This window comes from Pseudophryne corroboree, chromosome 2 (genome assembly GCF_028390025.1).
Source record: "Pseudophryne corroboree isolate aPseCor3 chromosome 2, aPseCor3.hap2, whole genome shotgun sequence".
In the NCBI taxonomy this organism is placed as follows: domain Eukaryota; kingdom Metazoa; phylum Chordata; class Amphibia; order Anura; family Myobatrachidae; genus Pseudophryne; species Pseudophryne corroboree.
In genome coordinates, this window is record NC_086445.1 from 914,173,724 (window position 1) to 914,188,968 (window position 15,245).

General features: G+C 48.0%; 1 protein-coding gene across 2 annotated transcripts in view; it reads left to right on the top strand.

Annotated features, from left to right (window-relative positions):
* The window catches only part of DPH1 (diphthamide biosynthesis 1), a 552,655-nt gene that overhangs the window by 144,563 nt on the left and 392,847 nt on the right, over positions 1-15,245 (top strand). The window lies entirely within an intron of this gene.

Here is a 15,245-nt window from a genome sequence, read left to right on the forward strand (position 1 = left end):
TATAATTCCTGCCGCCAAGGCTGATTGCGCTCTCTGTCTGGTCGCGCTGTGGGCTTTTCAAAAGGTCAGAGCTTTCAATAGTTATCGCTGCACCCAGCATGTGAGTCAGGCCTGCTAACAAGCTGACAGAACGGACGGGTCTGCTGGGACAGACTGAACCGGGCAGTAGAAAACGCGCAGGTCATCGCGTCACTGTCCAATAGTGAAGGTAGAAGGTGGTGGTTTGAAATAAAGCAGATTGCTAGACCCCTGACTGTGCCTTTAAGAAGCATAAGAGCATTCTTTCCTGTGGATGAGCACAGCCTCTTTCATGTCTCAGACTTCAAAGGCTGCAGATTACTGCTTCTTTTATCTGAATGGAACGCTCTTTGCCAGAGCTGGTGACAGAATCGGAATGTCAGCTACCTGGCCTTAGGTCTCTTCTGCCCAAGTCTTGACGTAACCTTTGCAAACCGGTTCACTCACCAGATGCATTTTGGCAATTGGCCTCTTGAAGAATAGAATAGAAAGAGGAAACTGAAAGCGATATTGTTGCCACGTTTTGCAGATGCACGCTGCTTCTTGCTCTATTTTTCTCTGACATACTGTGTAATACTGCGGCGAGATGAAGTTGTTGTTGCCGCAGCAGCAGCCTGCACTTAAGCACAGTCTTACAGTTGTAATGTCTAAGGCACTTTGTGTCCATTTTATTTGTGTTCTATATATAGCATTAAAGATCCAAAAAAAAATCTGTTTTGTTTGGTCCCTGCAGAGAGTAATAGGACATATTCTGCTTTGTGGCAAGCACATTGTGCCCAGTGACCTGGCTGATCTTTTTGCACTGTTTTTCAGGTGAACACAAAACCTGCATAAGTCACGGCTCAATAGTTCTGTCACTGATTACAGTGTACAGGAGGAAAGGATTGTGACTGGAACACTTTCATATTTCAGTGCTTTAATATCTGGCGCCCATTGTTTATAAGAAAAATCTTCCCTACAAATTACAGAAGTAACACGGGCTTCCGCTGCAAGTGGCAATTTGATCCAACTTAGTTACGCACGCATTTTTACCATGGTAACATGGTACACTCGAAGGCTTTATTGTTTAAAATAAAAAATAAAAATTTTTGTAATTTAATTTCACCGTTTATAGAGCTGACAAGAGTATTAATCTTACAATAATTCACAATATTGGAGCTGACCAGACTTTCGTTAATTATCGGATTGAGGGCCTAATTCAGACCTGATCGCTAGGGTGCGTTTTCGTACAGCCTGCGATCAGGTCTGAACTGCGCATGCATATGCACCGCAATGTGCAGTCGCGTCGATCAGCAGTGACGGGGAGGGCTGGGCAGCAACGGGATGGTGCGAGAAAAGTGATCGCAAGGTGACTGACAGGAAGAGGCCGTTTGTGGGTGGAAAAACGCAGGAGGGACCAGGCGTTTTGAAGGGAGGGTTTCTGACGTCGGCTCCGATCATCGCACTGGAAGAGTAAGTCCTGGGCTGTGCAGAGACTTTGTGCAGCTCTCCTGCACATGCGATCGCACCCCTGCACAGCGATTTCCCCCTCCCCCTGTGGGCGACGACTACCTGATTGCAGAGATGCAAAAAACGCACCCTAGCGATCAGGTCTGAATTAGGCCCTGAGTGTTGCACTCAGGTCTGTTTTGCTAACTGATCTTGTGATTGTTCGCGCTGTGCAACTTTAAGCCTCTAGGGGCGCATCTCAACTCGTGGCTGGCATGATGGGGCTGTCGCACGTGTGCGCTGATAGTGATGGCGGCTTCTTCCACAAGCGTAAGTGTAGAGCAGTCACATAGATGTGGCCATCTCAGAACGCAGGCATAGATCTGCATTTATTTCCGAGCGCGCCGTGAGCTACAGGTATCCATCTTGGGCACATCTCTAAAGATCTACTAATTATATTTTTCTCTATCGTCCTAGTGGATGCTGGGGTTCCTGAAAGGACCATGGGGAATAGCGGCTCCGCAGGAGACAGGGCACAAAAAGTAAAGCTTTAGGATCAGGTGGTGTGCACTGGCTCCTCCCCCTATGACCCTCCTCCAAGCCTCAGTTAGATTTTTGTGCCCGGCCGAGAAGGGTGCAATCTAGGTGGCTCTCCTAAAGAGCTGCTTAGAAAAGTTTAGCTTAGGTTTTTTTATTTTACAGTGAGTCCTGCTGGCAACAGGATCACTGCAACGAGGGACTTAGGGGAGAAGAAGTGAACTCACCTGCGTGCAGGATGGATTGGCTTCTTTGGCTACTGGACATTAGCTCCAGAGGGACGATCACAGGTACAGCCTGGATGGTCACCGGAGCCTCGCCGCCGGCCCCCTTGCAGATGCTGAAACGAGAAGAGGTCCAGAATCGGCGGCAGAAGACTCCTCAGTCTTCTTAAGGTAGCGCACAGCACTGCAGCTGTGCGCCATTTCCTCTCAGCACACTTCACACGGCAGTCACTGAGGGTGCAGGGCGCTGGGAGGGGGGCGCCCTGGGAGGCAAATGAAAACCTTTTTTGGCTAAAAATACCTCACATATAGCCTCCGGGGGCTATATGGAGATATTTAACCCCTGCCAGAATCCATTAAAGAGCGGGAGACGAGCCCGCCGAAAAAGGGGCGGGGCCTATCTCCTCAGCACACAGCGCCATTTTCCCTCACAGAAAGGCTGGAGGGAAGGCTCCCAGGCTCTCCCCTGCACTGCACTACAGAAACAGGGTTAAAACAGAGAGGGGGGGCACTAATTTGGCGTTAGAAATATATAAAAGATGCTATAAGGGAAAACACTTATATAAGGTTGTCCCTATATAATTATAGCGTTTTTGGTGTGTGCTGGCAAACTCTCCCTCTGTCTCTCCAAAGGGCTAGTGGGTCCTGTCCTCTATCAGAGCATTCCCTGTGTGTGTGCTGTGTGTCGGTACGTGTGTGTCGACATGTATGAGGACGATGTTGGTGAGGAGGCGGAGCAATTGCCTGTAATGGTGATGTCACTCTCTAGGGAGTCGACACCGGAATGGATGGCTTATTTAGGGAATTACGTGATAATGTCAACACGCTGCAAGGTCGGTTGACGACATGAGACGGCCGACAAACAATTAGTACCGGTCCAGACGTCTCAGAAACACCGTCAGGGGTTTTAAAACGCCCGTTTACTTTAGTCGGTCGACACAGACACAGACACGGACACTGAATCCAGTGTCGACGGTGAATAAACAAACGTATTCCTTATTAGGGCCACACGTTAAGGGCAATGAAGGAGGTGTTACATATTTCTGATACTACAAGTACCACAAAAGAGGGTATTATGTGGGATGTGAAAAAACTACCGTAGTTTTTCCTGAATCAGATAAATTAAATGAAGTGTGTGATGATGCGTGGGTTCCCCCCGATAGAAAATTATGGGCGGTATACCCTTTCCCGCCAGAAGTTAGGGCGCGTTGGGAAACACCCCTTAGGGTGGATAAGGCGCTCACACGCTTATCAAAACAAGTGGCGGTACCGTCTATAGATAGGGCCGTCCTCAAGGAGCCAGCTGACAGGAGGCTGGAAAATATCATAAAAAGTATATACACACATACTGGTGTTATACTGCGACCAGCGATCGCCTCAGCCTGGATGTGCAGAGCTGGGGTGGCTTGGTCGGATTCCCTGACTAAAAATATTGATACCCTTGACAGGGACAGTATTTTATTGACTATAGAGCATTTAAAGGATGCATTTTCTATATATGCGAGATGCACAGAGGGATATTTGCACTCTGGCATCAAGAGTAAGTGCGATGTCCATATCTGCCAGAAGATGTTTATGGACACGACAGTGGTCAGGTGATGCAGATTCCAAACGGCACAAAGGTGTATTGCCGTATAAAGGAAGAGGAGTTATTTGGGGTCGGTCCATCGGACCTGGTGGCCACGGCAACTGCTGGAAAATCCACCGTTTTTACCCTAAGTCACATCTCTGCAGAAAAAGACACCGTCTTTTCAGCCTCAGTCCTTTCGTCCCTATAAGAGTCATATCTGCCCAGGGATAGAGGAAAGGGAAGAAGACTGCAGCAGGCAGCCCATTCCCAGGAACAGAAGCGTTCCACCGCTTCTGCCAAGCTCTCAGCATGACGCTGGGACCGTACAGGACCCCTGGATCCTACATGTAGTATCCCAGGGGTACAGATTGGAATGTCGAGACGTTTCCCCTTCGCAGGCTCCTGAAGTCTGGTTTACCAAGGTCTCCCTCCGACAAGGAGGCAGTATGGGAAACAATTCACAAGCTGTATTCCCAGCAGGTGATAATCAAATTACCCCTCCTACAACAAGAAAAGGGGTATTATTCCACATTATATTGTGGTACTGAAGCCAGAAGGCTAGGTGAGACCTATTCTAAATCTAAAAAAATTTGAACACTTACAAAGGTTCAAATCAAGATGGAGTCACTCAGAGCAGTGATAACGAACCAGGAAGAAGGGGACTATATAGTGTCCCGAGACATCAGGGATGCTTACCTCCATGTCCAAAATTTGCCCTTCTCACTAAGGGTACCTCAGGTTCGTGGTACAGAACTGTCACTATCAGTTTCAGACGCTGCCGTTTGGATTGTCCACGGCACCCCGGGTCTTTACCAAGGTAATGGCCGAAATGATGATTCTTCTTCGAAGAAAAGGCGTCTTAATTATCCCTTACTTGGACGATCTCCTGATAAGGGCAAAGTCCAGGGAACAGTTGGAGGTCGGAGTAGCACTATCTCGGATACTGCTACAACAGCATGGGTGGATTCTAAATATTCCAAAATCGCAGCTGATCCCGACGACAAGTCTGCTGTGCCTAGGGATGATTCTGGACACAGTCCAGAAAAAGGTGTTTCTCCCGGAAGAGAAAGCCAGGGAGTTATCCGAGCTAGTCAGGAACCTCCTAAAATCAGTGCATCATTGCACAAGGGTCCTGGTAAAGATGGTGACTTCCTACGAAGCAATTCCATTCGGCAGATTTCACGCAAGAATTTTTCAGTGGGATCTGCTGGACAAATGGTCCGGATCGCATCTTCAGATGCATCAGCGGATAACCCTATATCCAAGGACAAGGGTGTCTCTCCTGTGGTGGTTACAGAGTGCTCATCTTCTAGAGGGCCGCAGATTCGGCATTCAGGATTGGATGCTGGTGACCACGGAGGCCAGCCCGAGAGGCTGGGGAGCAGTCACACAAGGAAAAAATTTCCAGGGAGTGTGATCAAGTCTGGAGACTTTTCTCCACATAAATATACTGGAGCTAAGGGTAAATTTATAATACTCTAAGCTTAGCAAGACCTCTGCTTCAAGGTCAGCCGGTATTGATCCAGTGGGAAAAACATCACGGCAGTCGCCCACGTAAATAGACAGGGCGGCACAAGAAGCAGGAGGGCAATGGCAAAAACTGCAAGGACTTTTCGCTGGGCGGAAAATCATGTGATAGCACTGTCAGCAGTGTTTCATTCCGGGAATGGAAACTGGGAAGCAGACTTCCTCAGCAGGCACGACCTCCACCCGGCAGAGTGAAAACTTCATCGGGAAGTTTTCCACATGATTGTAAACCGTTGGGAAATACCAAAGGTGGACATGATGGCGTCCCGTCTGAACAAAAAACGGGACAGGTATTGCGCCAGGTTAAGAGACCCTCAGGCAATAGCTGTGGACGTTCTGGTAACACCATGGATGTACCAGTCGGTGTATGTGTTCCATCCTCTGCTTCTCATACCTAAGGTACTGAGACTTATAAGACGTAGAGGAGTAAGAACTATACTCATGGCTCCGGATTGGCCAAGAAGAACTTGGTACCCGGAACTTCAAGAGATGCTCACAGAGGACTTATGGCCTCTGCCGCTAAGAAGGGACTTGTTTCAGCAAGTACCATGTCTGTTCCAAGACTTACCGCAGCTGCGTTTGACGGCATGGCGGTGGAACGCCGGATCCTAAGGGAAAAAGGCATTCCGGAAGAGGTCATTCCTACCCTGGTCAAAGCCAGAAAGGAGGTGACCGCACAACATTATCACCACATGTGGCAAAAATATGTTGCGTGGTGTGAGGCCAGAAAGGCCCCACGAAGAAATTTCAACTCGGTCGATTCCTGCATTTCCTGCAAACAGGAGTGTCTATGGGCCTCAAATTGGGGTCCATTAAGGTTCAAATTTCGGCCCTGTCGATTTTCTTCCAGAAAGAAGTGGCTTCAGTTCCTGAAGTCCAGAAGTTTGTCAAGGGAGTATTGCATATACAACCCCCTTTTGTGCCTCCAGTGGCACTGTGGGATCTCAACGTAGTTCTGGGATTCCTCAAATCACATTGGTTAAAACCAGTCAAATCTGTGGATTTGAAGCATCTCACATGAAAAGTGACCATGCTCTTGGCCCTGGCCTGGACCAGGCGAGTGTCAAATTGGTGGTTTTTTTCTCAAAAAAAGCCCATATCTGGTTGTCCATTTGGACAGGGCAGAGCTGCGGACTCGTCCCCAGTTCTCTCCCTAAGGTGGTGTCAGTGTTTCACCTGAACCAGCTTATTTTGGTGCCTTGCGCCTACTAGGGACTTGGAGGACTCCAGGTTGCTAGATGTTGTCAGGGCCCTGTAAATATAGGTTCCAGGACGGCTGGAGTCAGGAAAACTGACTTGCTGTTATCCTGTATGCACCCAACAAACTGGGTGCTCTTGCTTCTAAGCAGACTATTGCTAGTTGGATGTGTAATACAATTCAGCTTGCACATTCTGTGGCAGGCCTGCCACAGCCAAAATATGTAAATGCCCATTCCACAAGGAAGGTGGGCTTATCTTGGGCGGCTGCCCGAGGGGTCTCGGCTTTACAACTTTGCCGAGCGGCTATTTACTCAGGGGCAAACACGTTGGTAAAATCCTACAAATTTGATACCCTGGCTAAGGAGGACCTGGAGTTCTCTCATTCGGTGCTGCAGAGTCATCCGCACTCTCCCGCCCGTTTGGGAGCTTTGGTATTATCCCCATGGTCCTTTCAGGAACCCCAGCATCCACTAGGACGATAGAGAAAATAAGAATTTACTTACCGATAATTCTATTTCTCGGAGTCCGTAGTGGATGCTGGGCGCCCATCCCAAGTGCGGATTATCTGCAATACTAGTGATGAGCGGATTCGGTTTTACTCGGTTTTACTCGGTTCTCAAAACGGCATCTTATTGGCTCACGGATGTCACGTGTTTTGGATAGCCAATAAGATGCCGTTTTGAGAACCGAGTAAAACCGAGTAAAACCGAGTAAAACCGAACCTCGCTCATCACTATGCAATACTTGTACATAGTTACAAAAATCGGGTTATTATTGTTGTGAGCCATCTTTTCAGAGGCTCCGCTGTTATCATACTGTTAACTGGGTTCAGATCACAGGTTGTACAGTGTGATTGGTGTGGCTGGTATGAGTCTTACCCGGGATTCAAAATCCTTCCTTATTGTGTACGCTCGTCCGGGCACAGTATCCTAACTGAGGCTTGGAGGAGGGTCATAGGGGGAGGAGCCAGTGCACACCACCTGATCCTAAAGCTTTACTTTTTGTGCCCTGTCTCCTGCGGAGCCGCTATTCCCCATGGTCCTTTCAGGAACCCCAGCATCCACTACGGACTCCGAGAAATAGAATTATCGGTAAGTAAATTCTTATTTTCTTTTTGTATGTTTTTTGTTATACATGCTGCAGATGAACAAGGTGAACAAATACCTGCGTCATGTAAAACCATTTTATTCTCTTTAGGCAGTTAATATGAGCAGTATTTATATACATCAATGCCGGTGTTCAGAAAAGCACTGTAGTATGTATAGTACATACACAAAGTCTGGGTCACTATGCTTGGATGGGTGTATTTTTAGGAAGGTGACGGTAGTTACATCGTGGCGTTTAACCTTTTTTTCTCCAAAACTCCACTTGGAATCCTGTTTTTTTTGTTCCGAGCTTGGTGGAGCCTGCAAAGCAGAAGCTGAGGATTCCCCCTCCCTCTCGCTCTCCTCCACTACTGGTAAATCTTCTGGGACTGGATTAAATTGCATTAGGTGAAGGGGATAGACAGACAGCACAGTGTTCCTGGCCTCGTTAGTGGCTGCCTGGATTTGCCATTAATATTTATAGCCCCGTGTTAATATAAAATCTTAGTTTGACTGCGTCTCGCGTGGCCTTTTTCACCCAGCTGAATCTCCGAACGTGAGAAGAATCATCCAAGCTGCCAAATTTAAGGGGGAGTCACACATCCCATGTGCGTTTTCTTGTGCACACCCTCTCCTACAGCTGAGCATGGCTCGTAATCCCACACACTGCACCCAGGCAACTTCTGCACACAACAGAATAATGAAAGGATTGATAGTGATTGCATCTATATGTTAGAGGCATAAAGCTGAATGCTCTACTATAATATACCAAAGAACGGACAAGTGTATTTTTGTAGGGCAAAGCCATGGCAACCACCAGATTTTGACCCAGTGATCAGCTGATTGATTGCGGATGGAAATGTAGGCTTTGTGTCAGAGTACAAATAACATTTGCTTGGTGCAGTAGCCTGCAGAATAAACACCATTCACCTAGGCAACACTCTAACCCCCCCCCCCTTCTTTTTTAAATTCTTCAGTCAAGTATCCGATTTTAATATGTATGATGCTCTGCTGCATTGCAAATGAGGTCAGCACACTAAAGCTAGCTGAGTAATCTCAGTCCTTGAAGGCCGCAAACAGGCCAGGCTTTCAGATGCCTCTAATTAGCGTGCAATTAACCCAGCTGTAATTTTTACCATGACCAGCCGCTGTTTGTCCTTGAATAAAGTGATGTTACTCCGGAAAGAAGGGAGACCACCTTATATGTTCTGAGACGTGTAATGTGTGTATGAACTCTATAAAATGTGACTCCTCTGTAATGTGTTGGTGCTACATGAATAGTGTCGGTATTAGTAATAATGTATGTATTCGATGAAGGATGCATGTCCATTTTCCAGTTTGTAGTATGGCTAGAGCTATAGAGGTGGCAAACGCCACTAGCACCACTGTAACCAGAGGACTCTCATGAATGTTAACTTTTGACCCATAATCTGAATGGACACTCCTCCATATTGAACATTTTTGCCCGGACGAGCTGGGTGCTGTTCAGTGAGCTCTCCTGAGCTTGCTGTAAGAAAGTATTTTGTTAGGTTTTTTATTTTCAGGGAGCTCTGCTGGCAACAGACTCCCTGCATCGTGGGACAGAGGGGAGAGAAGCAGCCCTACTCTCTGAAGATAGGTCCTGCTTCTTAGGCTACTGGACACCATTAGCTCCAGAGGGATCGTACACAGGATCTCACCCTTGTCGTCCGATCCCAGAGCCGCGCCGCCGTACCCCTCGCAGAGCCGGAAGACAGAAGCCGGGTGAGTATGAGAAGCAAGAAGACTTCGAAATCGGCGGCAGAAGACTCCAGTCTTCACTGAGGTAGCGCACAGCACTGCAGCTGTGCGCCATTGCTCCCACACACCTCACATACTCCGGTCACTGTAAGGGTGCAGGGGGGGGGGGGGGGGCGGCGGCCCCCCTGGGCAGCAATTGGGACCTCTTTGGCAAAAGTTTAGCATATATACAGTTGGGCACTGTATATATGTATGAGCCCCCGCCAAGAATTGTACATTTAAGCGGGACAGAAGCCCGCCGCTGAGGGGGCGTGGCTTCTTTCTCAGCACTCACCAGCGCCATTTTTTCTCCACCGCTCCGCTGAGAGGAAGCTCCCCAGGCTCTCCCCTGCAGATACACGGTAGAAGAGGGTAAAAAGAGAGGGGGGGCACATAATTAGGCGCAAAAATAAATATAAAACAGCAGCTACTGGGTTAACATTAAGCTACTGTGTTATTCCTGGGTTTATAGCGCTGGGGTGTGTGCTGGCATACTCTCTCTCTGTCTCTCCAAAGGGCCTTGTGGGGGAATTGTCTTCAAAAAGAGCATTCCCTGTGTGTGTGGTGTGTCGGTACGCTTGTGTCGACATGTTTGACGAGGAAGGCTATGTGGAAACAGAGCGGGAGCAAATGAATGTGGTGTCTCCGCCGACGGCGCCGACACCTGATTGGATGGATATGTGGAAGGTTTTAAATGATAATGTTAATTACTTGCATAAAAGGTTGGAAAAAGCTGAAGCCTCAGGACAGTCAGGGTCTCAGCCCGTGCTTGATCCTATGTCGCAGAGGCCGTCAGGGTCTCAGAAGCGCCCACTATCCCAAAGTGTTAACACAGATACCGACATGGATTCTGATTCCAGTGTCGATTACGATGATGCAAAGTTACAGCCAAAATTGGCTAAATCCATCCGTTATATGATTATAGCAATTAAGGATGTGTTGCACATCACAGAGGAAACCCCAGTCCCTGACAAGAGGGTTCATATGTATGGGGAAAAGAGGCAGGTGGTGACCTTTCCCCCTTCACACGAGCTAAATGAGTTATGTGAAAAGGCTTGGGAATCTCCAGATAAAAAACTGCAGATTTCCAAACGGATTCTTATGGCATATCCTTTCCCGCCAACGGACAGGTTACGCTGGGAATCCTCCCCTAGGGTGGACAAAGCTTTAACACACTTATCCAAGAGGGTAGCCCTGCCGTCACAGGATACGGCTACCCTCAAAGATGCTGCGGATAGAAAGCAAGAGGGTACCCTGAAGTCCATTTATACACATTCAGGTACCTTACTGAGGCCAGCGATCGCGTCGGCCTGGGTGTGTAGTGCTGTAGCAGCATGGACGGACACCCTGTCTGAGGAACTTGATACCTTAGATAAGGATACTATATTAATGACCCTGGGGCATATAAAAGACGCTGTCCTATATATAAGAGACAAAGAGACATTAGTCTACTGGGTTCTAGAATAAATGCTATGTCGATTTCTGCCAGAAGGGTCCTGTGGACTCGGCAATGGACAGGTCATGCCGACTCAAAAAGGCAGATGGAGGTTTTACCTTACAAGGGTGAGGAATTGTTTGGGGAGGGTCTCTCGGACCTGGTCTCCACAGCTACTGCTGGAAAGTCAAATTTTTTGCCATATGTTTCCTCACAGCCTAAAAAAGCACTGTATTACCAAATGCAGTCCTTTCGATCACAGAAAAGCAAGAAAGTCCGAGGTGCGTCCTTTCTTGGCAGGGGCAGGGGAAAGAAGCGGCACAACACAGCTAGTTCCCAGGAACAGAAGTCCTCCCCGGCTTCCACAAAATCCACCGCATGACGCTGGGGCTCCACAGGCGGAGCTAGGCCCGGTGGGGGCGCGTCTCCGAAATTTCAGCCACAAGTGGGTTCACTCCCAGTTGGATCCCTGGGCAATAGATAGTGTCTCAGGGATACAAGCTGGAATTCGAAGAGATGCCCCCTCACCGATACCTCAAATCGGCCCTGCCAGCTTCCCCCTTAGAGAGGGAAATAGTGTTAGCTGCAATTCACAAATTGTATCTTCAACAGGTGGTGGTCACGGTTCCCCTCCTTCAATCCCTGAACATATACCTGAAAAGGTTCAAGTTCAAGATGGAATCGCTGAGAGCGGTCATCGCAAGCCTGGAAGGGGGGGATTTTATGGTGTCTCTAGACATAAAGGATGCATACCTTCATGTCCCCATTTATCCACCTCATCAGGCGTACCTCAGATTTGTGGTACAGGATTGTCATTACCAATTTCAGACGTTGCAGTTTGGTCTCTCCACGGCACCGATAATATTTACCAAGGTAATGGCGGAAATGATGGTACTCCTGCGGAAGCAAGGGGTCACAATTATCCCATAGTTGGATGATCTCCTCGTAAAAGCGAGGTCAAGAGAGCAGTTGCTGATCAGCGTAGCACGTTCTCTGGAAGTGTTACGGCAACACGGCTGGATTCTAAATATTCCAAAGTCGCAGTTGATTCCTACGACTCGTCTACCTTTCCTGGGCATGATTCTGGACACAGACCAGAAAAGGGTTTATCTCCCGATGGAGAAGGCTCAGGAACTCATGACACTGGTCAGAAACCTATTAAAACCAAAACAGGTGTCGGTGCATCACTGCACTCGAGTCCTGGGAAAGATGGTGGCATCATACGAGGCCATTCCTTTCGGCAGGTTCCATGCGAGGACCTTTCAATGGGACTTACTGGACAAATGGTCCGGATCACATCTTCAGATGCATCGGTTAATCACCCTATCCCCCAGGGCCAGGGTGTCTCTCCTGTGGTGGCTGCAGAGTGCTAACCTTCTCGAGGGCCGCAGATTCGGCATTCAGGACTGGGTCCTGGTGACCACGGATGCAAGCCTCCGAGGGTGGGGGAACAGTCACACAGGGAAGAAATTTCCAAGGTCTGTGGTCAAGTCAGGAGACTTGCCTTCACATCAACATCCTGGAACTAAGGACCATATACAATGCCCTACGTCAAGCGGAGACCCTGCTTCGCGACCAACCGGTTCTGATTCAGTCAGACAACATCACCACTGTAGCTCATGTAAACCGACAAGGCGGCACAAGGAGCAGGGTGGCGATGGTGTAAGCCACCAGAATTCTTCGCTGGGCGGAGAATCACGTAAGCGCACTGTCAGCAGTGTTCATCCCGGGAGTGGACAACTGGGAAGCAGACTTCCTCAGCAGGCCAGACCTCCACCCGGGAAAGTGGGGACTTCATCAGGAAATCTTCATGCAGATTGCAAGTCGGTGGGAACTGCCACAGGTGGACATGATGGCATCCCGCCTCAACAAAAAGCTACAGAGGTATTGCGCCAGGTCAAGAGACCCTCAGGCGATAGCTGTGGACGCACTGGTGACGCCGTGGGTGTTCCAGTCGGTCTATGTATTTCTTCCTCTTCCTCTCATACCCAAGGTGCTGAGAATCATAAGAAAAAGAGGAGTGAGAACAATACTCATTGTTCCAGATTGGCCAAGAATCACTTGGTATCCAGATCTGCAAGAAATGCTCACAGAGGACCCGTGGCCTCTGCCTCTAAGACAGGACTTGTTACAACAGGGGCCCTGTCTGTTCCAAGACTTACCGCGGCTGCGTTTGACGGCATGGCGGTTGAACGCCAGATCCTAGCAGAGAAAGGCATTCCGGATGAGGTTATTCCTACGCTGATAAAGGCTAGGAAGGACGTGACGGCTCAACATTATCACCGTATATGGCGAAAATATGTTGCTTGGTGTGAAGCCAGGAATGCCCCTACGGAGGAATTCCAGCTGGGCCGTTTCCTTCACTTCCTACAGTCGGGAGTGACTTTGGGCCTACAATTGGGTTCCATTAGGGTCCATATTTCGGCCCTATCCATTTTCTTTCAAAAAGAACTGGCTTCTCTACCTGAAGTTCAGACGTTTGTAAAGGGAGTGCTGCATATTGAGCCCCCTTTTGTGCCTCCAGTGGCACCTTGGGAATCTTAATGTGGTGTTGAGTTTCCTGAAATCCCACTGGTTTGAACCACTCAAAACGGTGGAATTGAAATATCTCACGTGGAAGGTGGTCATGCTACTAGCCTTGGCTTCGGCTAGGCGTGTGTCAGAATTGGCGGCTTTGTCACATAAAAGCCCCTATCTGGTTTTCCATGCGGATAGAGCAGAATTGCGGACCCGTCCACAATTTCTGCCGAAAGTGGTTTCATCCTTTCATATAAACCAACCTATTGTGGTGCCTGTGGCTACTGCTGACTTGGAGGATTCCGGGTTGCTTGATGTGGTCAGGGCTTTGAAGGTTTATGTAGCCAGAACGGCTAGGGTCAGGAAAACAGAATCTTTGCGTATCCTGTATGCTTCCAACAAGCTCCTGCTTCAAAGCAGACTATTGCTCGCTGGATCTGTAACACGATTCAGCAGGCTCATTCTGCGGCTGGATTGCCGCTGCCAAAGTCAGTTAAGGTCCATTCCACTAGGAAGGTGGGTTCTTCTTGGGCGGCTGCCCGAGGGTTCTCGGCATTACAGCTGTGCCGAGCGGCTACTTAGTCAGGTTCAAACACTTTTGCAAAGTTCTACAAGTTTGATACCCTGGCTGAGGAGGACCTTGTGTTTGCTCATTCGGTGCTGCAGAGTCATCCGCACTCTCCCGCCCGTTTGGGAGCTTTGGTATAATCCCCATGGTCCTTACGGAGTCCCCAGCATTGACTAGGACGTTAGAGAAAATAAGATTTTACTTACCGGTAAATCTATTTCTCGTAGTCCGTAGTGGATGCTGGGCGCCCGTCCCAAGTGCGGACTTCTTCTGCAATGCTTGTATATAGTTATTGCTTAACTAAGGGTTATTTTATAGTTGCATCAGGGTTGATCTGATGCTCTGTTGTTGTTCATACTGTTAACTGGGTAAGTTTATCACAAGTTATACGGTGTGATTGGTGTGGCTGGTATGTATCTTGCCCTGGATTATCAAAATCCTTTCCTTGTACTGTCAGCTCTTCCGGGCACAGTTTCTCTAACTGAGGTCTGGAGGAGGGACATAGAGGGAGGAGCCAGAGCACACCAGAATCTAAATTCTTTCTTAAAGTGCCCATGTCTCCTGCGGAGCCCGTCTATTCCCCATGGTCCTTACGGAGTCCCCAGCATCCACTACGGACTACAGGTCCTGGGCAGCCAAGCAGCTTCTTGCTTTAAATGTGCGTTCTATATCCTCTTGGATGGAAGTTTAGTACTGGTAAGCGCATCCAACTTTAAGGGAAAGACTGTTCACAAATCGGTAGTAGTGGTATCCTCACCACTTTACTAGTATTTTGCTAACAAAATTAGATATTCAACAAGCACAAGATGTTCGGGTGTTCACATACGTTTGGTCATGTAGTGTAGTTTATCAATTTCCTTTTGGAGTAAAAGAAGATATAGGTTGAATTTAATCTTAGATTGTCACTGAAATTAAAGCTGCAGGCATTCCCAATAGCTCTCGTATGTCCAAGCAATAAATTTAAGACTAGGGCTATCCATACAACACAGGGAGTTCAAAAAGCCCCTCCACAGTGACTGTGTGCTAAGTAATATGACAACATAGTTGTTTTTAAAAATACTTTATTTACATGAAACAAATAATTATATCCTGTAGTTAAGTGTTGCTGCAGAGGGGATCTGCAGCCAGAAACAGCATGTGATGTGGAGGGACTTTTAGAACTCCCTGTACTATAGATGTATCATAAACAGTATATTATATATTATTTATTTATTAATTAACAGTTTCTTATATAGTGCAGCAAATTGGATACTATAGGTGTATAATTAACATTACACTGGGACTACAGAGATTTCAAATCTGTCAAAAATCAGTAGACTCAGTGCTCCCATTTACCCCTCTTCCCACAGCACTGCCTGGAAGAGGCCTAGCACCTACT